Here is a 5,136-nt window from a genome sequence, read left to right on the forward strand (position 1 = left end):
GTGCAGATACCATGATCAAGTGCCAAGTTAATGAATGTCTCAGGGCCATACAGCAGCTGGGGGAAATAGTAACACCCAGACTCAGCTGCTGCCAAGGGACCATGTTGCAGTCCATGGTCATGCTAAGGGTAGGGCCTGAGCTGAAGCCCAGGTCCTGCACTGCCACTAATGGGCACATAGAGGCCCAGGGGTGGGGCCACAACCTGAAGTCTTGGTGGTATTCAGACCACACGGCTGCCAGAACCATTCCTAGTATTTCTTTTACAAACGTGGATGCCATTGTATTTGGGGCATAAATGTTCAGAATTAAGACTTCATCCTGATGGATTTCTCCTGTGATGAGTAGGAAGTGGCCTCCTTCATCTCTTTTGATTGCTTTTAGTTTAAAGTCCAATTTGTTGGATATTAGGCTTGCTACCCCTGCTTGTTTCTTGGGTCCATTTGATTGGAAAATCTTTTCCCAACCTTTAATTCTTAGGTACTGTCTGTCTTTGAAGTTTAGGTGTAGTTCTTTCATGCAGCAGAAGGATGGATTCTGTCTTCTTATCCATCCTGCTAACCTGTGTCTTTTTATAGGCAAGTTAAGACCATTAATATTGAGGGATGTTAATGACCATTGATTGTTCATTCTTGTTTGTTTTGGATTTGGTGATGGTGGTGAAATTATGTGTGGGTTTCCACCCCTTTTTTTCTTTTGGCTGTTGGTAAAGTGGGATTATCTTTGCCTATATTTTTCTGGTTGTAGTTAACTTCCTTGGGTTGCAGTTTTCCTTCCAGAATTTTTTGTAGGGTTAGATTGGTGGATATTTATTGTTTGAATCTGGTTTTGTCATGGAATATCTTGTTTTCTCCATCTATATTGATTGAAGGCTTTGCTGGGTATAGTAGTCTGGGCTGGCATCCATGGTCTCTTAGTGTAGGTAGAATATCTATCTATCCTGACCTTCTGACTTTCAGAGTTTCCATGGGATAGTCAGGTATAATTCTGATAGGTTTGCCTTCATATGTTACTTGACCTAAGCTGCTCTTAATATTTTCTCTTTATTCTGTATATTTGGGGTTTTGATTGTTTACTTTGTTTACTTTCATGGTGGGGGTGTTAGTATTTAGGCATCTGTACTGACCTGTCCTTAGGGTTCTGACAGGATAAGCTCTCAGTTGCAGCATATTCACTATTTTTGCTTTTAAAAGTGCCCTACTCACCTCCCATCCTTCTCTCTTCCCACCTCTCTCTTTCCCCCCTCTCCTCCTCTCTCCTCTCTCCTGCTTCTGTCTCTGGAGGCCAGCCTCCCTCCTTCCCTTTTTATGATCCCTTTCCCTATTTTTTTTAAAAAAGGAGTGTGGCCCTTCTCTCCCCGTCATGGCTTGTGCCCATCCCCTCATATCGGTGTACTCTGAAAAGGGGGAGTCATCTAGCAAAAATGTCACTTTTCCAGCTGTGTTCAAAGCTCCCATTCGACTGGATATTGTGAACTTTGTTCACACAAACTTGAGGAAAAACAACAGACAGTCCTATGCCATGAGTGAATTGGCAGGCCATCAGACCAGTGCTGAGTCCTGGGGTACTGGCAGAGCTGTGGTTCCAATTCCCAGCGTCCGAGGTGGAGGAACCCACCGTTCTGGCTAGGGTGCCTTTGGAAATATGTGCCAGGGAGGCCGCATGTTTGCACCAACCAAAACCTGGCGTTGTTGGCACCACAGAGTGAACACAACCCAAAAGTGATATGCCATCTGTTCTGCCCTGGCTGCCTCAGCCTTGCCAGCTTTGGCGATGTCTAAAGGTCATCGCATTGAGGAAGTCCCTGAACTCCCTTTGGTAGTTGAAGATAAGGTTGAAGGTTACAAGAAGACCAAGGAGGCTGTTCAGCTGCTTAAGAAACTTAAAGCTTGGAATGACATCAAAAAGGTCTATGCCTCTCAGAGAATGAGAGCTGGCAAAGGCAAAATGAGAAACCGAAGACGTATCCAGCACAGGGGACCCTGCATCATCTATAATGAGGATAATGGTATCATCAAGGCCTCTGAAACATCCCTGGTGTTACTCTGCTTAATGTAAGCAAGCTCAACATTTTGAAGCTTGCTCCTGGTGGGCATGTGGGATGTTTCTACATATGGACTGAGAGTGCCTTCTGGAAGTTAGATGAGTTGTATAGCACTTGGCATAAGGCTGCTTCCCTCAAGAGTAACTATAACCTTCCCATGCACAAGATGATGAACACAGACCTTAGCAGAATCTTGAAAAGCCCAGAGATCCAAAGAGCCCTCCGAGCACCACTCGAGAAGATTCATCTTAGAGTCTTGAAGAAGAACCCACTGAAGAACCTGAGAATCATGTTGAAGCTCAACCCTTACGCAAAGACTATGCGCAGGAATACCATTCTTCGCCAGGCCAGAAATCGCAAATTGCGGGAGAAGAAACTAGAAGCAGCAGCAGCAGCAGCAGCAGCAGCAGCAGCACTGGCAGCCAAGTCGGAGAAAGGGGCAGCAGACAAGTCTGCAGAGAGTAAGAAAGAAAAGAAGCCTGTGGATGTCAAGAAGCTGAAGAAGCCTGCAGGGGAAAGGCTGCAACTACCAAGAAACCAGCAGCTGGGAAGAAACCAGCAGAGAAGAAACCTACCACAGAGGAGAAAAATCCTACTGCTTAAAACTATTAAAATAGGTTTCATTCCATAGAGCAAAGAGAGACAGCCTATTTGAATTAAAAACCTGATCAAAAATACAGAAAAAAAAATCTCTGCTTGAACCCTGTTGCATAGTGTCTTTTTGCTTGGTACTGCTTTTCTTAAACTACAACAGGGGAAATGTAGCAGGAATGAGGGAGGATATGGGGCACTGGGAGGTGCATGATGTGAAACCCCCAAAGATTCAGTAAAGAAGTTTTTATTTTAAAAAAATCTAGAAAATAAAAAAATAAGTTTAAAGCAAAAAAAAAAAAAACAAAAAGCAAAAGAAGTAAATACATTGTTTTAGAATTTGTCTCTTAATTTTTTTAAAAAAAAGAATTTGTCACTAGGTTTGAATTTGAAGAGCAAAAGACAACTGTTACCATAAATCTTTCCACCAAAAGCTGCCTGAGCCCCACCGCCACGTGTGAGCCCCACCGCCATGTGTGAGCTTTACGCCAGCCGCCTGAGTTAGGCCCAAATGAATACATAGAGACACTTGTATTAGTTACAAAGCTGCTTGGCCAATGACTAGGATTCTCATCTCAATTATCATACATCTATATATTTTATGAGACTTATCTTATTAGACGCCTTATTGGCGTTCCTCCTTGCTGGTGAATCACATCCCGCCACTGGAGCAGGAGCCAAGGGGAAAAGAGAGCGACACTTCCTTTTACCTCTTCTTAAATATGAGTCTCCTTGCTATGTCACTTCCTGCCTGGAACACCACTTCTCTACTACATTTCCCAGAATCCTCTTTGACTCCTAGTCCAGCCTAACTTGCTGTCTCATTGGCCAAGCAAGTACTTTATTTAACAATCAATAAGATAAACATACACAGAAGTATTTCCCCCATCAAACAACTGCAACAAAAAGAAGACCACAGAAAGGTCATCATGAGTCTGCACACTGCATGGGACTCACTTGTGCTGTCTCCCAGCTGAGGCTGGGACACACCTTCAGTGTCTCCTGGCAGTCTGGGACTCACCTGTTCATCGCCCAGCTCTGGGCTGCATCCACACTCTCTTTCTGGAGAACCTCCACCTATCTCATCCTTTCTACTCCACACGAACTTTCACATCCTCTCCAAACTCTTCAGATGATGTGAGTTCTCTCAATTTTGTTCCCTATTCTTTCTAACCTACTTCATAGTGTTTGAACCTTCTTGGTGATTGGTGTTTGTTTGGGGTAAGAAAGACTACTATAAAGTTATTTCTCACATGGTAGGTAAGTACCACAAAAGCAGAATGTGGACAGAGGGTCCTTAACACATATGTGTTCAGTGATCATCTATTTAGGGGAAGTCTAGTGATAAAATAAGGGCTGACACACCTGGGTGAAAAGCAATGAAAGACCCGCGAAGAGGTACTTTTGTAGAAGGAGACCCGCACCCAGGAATCAGCGAAACCACGAACTTTGGATGCAAAAGCAAGAGGTTTTATTGGTGGCGCGCGTACCCGGGGACTTAGCTTCTGTTAGGCCAAGCCCCCAGCCCCGGAAGGGGAGTCCTTTTATAGGGGAAAAAGGCACAGTAATAGTCAGGCGAAACGGCCTTTATCTTTTGCGGCGTCCAGATGGCTGACCTTGGGACGGAGCGATCAGGCGGGGGCCGGGGCCGGCCTTGCGCGGCGGTGGGGAAGTGAGAGCCAGCAGCTGTGGGGATCAAGGGTCGGGGAGTGCAGGGGAGGATGTATTCCCCGCGCGCTCTGCCAGCTGCCAACCGGAGGAGGAGGCAACCTTAAAAGAAAAAGCTAAGGGCGGGGGTCTTTCAGCAAATGACTTAGTCCTAATTCAGGGTTGTATGTATCTGGTACAGGCATCACAATATTAGCAATGTCACACTTGAGTAGATCACTTAGCCACATTTGTATTTCTTTAGCTAAGACTTTAGTAATGAAAAATATTTGCCAGACAATTGGTTAATCTACTCTTACTTGGCCTTGAAAGTATTCTAACTTTAATTAAAGCACCACTTGAATCTATTTGTGAAGTGACAGTGTTGGTTGTGATAGACGTGGGAGGCGGTGGGGATGGTGGTGATGGTGGTAGAAGTGAAGGTTGCAGTGATGGTGGTGGTGGTGGTGGTGATGGAGGTGGAGGTGGTGGTGGAGATGGATGATAATAGCTAAATATTTAGTTGATCCTGAGTTCCTGGCAATGTAATAAGCTATTTGAAAATAATTTTGCTCAAATTTCACAGCAGGTTTGTAAATGGTCACAGCTAACCCAGCATGCCCCCGTTCTAAGCACATTAGGCACTTTAGATCATTTCTCGTAACCATTCCCCCATATCTCTGTGGTCAATGTTGCTATAATTACTGTTCGGTAGTAGATGATACTGAAGTACAATAACAGAAGTAATCAAGTAAAGCCACAGATCTAGGATTTAAAGGAAGATGTGAAGGGGGCAAAGAAGGGACCTCTTCATGTTACAAGTTTCCCAAGTGGACCTGCTACCAACTCTTAATCT

At 44.5% G+C, this 5,136-nt stretch overlaps 1 pseudogene; it reads left to right on the forward strand.

Annotated features, from left to right (window-relative positions):
- The first annotated feature begins 1,360 nt into the window (after window positions 1-1,360).
- On the forward strand, window positions 1,361-2,645 carry LOC100765256 (annotated as a pseudogene).
- The last annotated feature ends 2,491 nt before the right edge of the window (window positions 2,646-5,136 follow it).

This window comes from Cricetulus griseus, chromosome 2 (genome assembly GCF_003668045.3).
Source record: "Cricetulus griseus strain 17A/GY chromosome 2, alternate assembly CriGri-PICRH-1.0, whole genome shotgun sequence".
Lineage (NCBI taxonomy): Eukaryota > Metazoa > Chordata > Mammalia > Rodentia > Cricetidae > Cricetulus > Cricetulus griseus.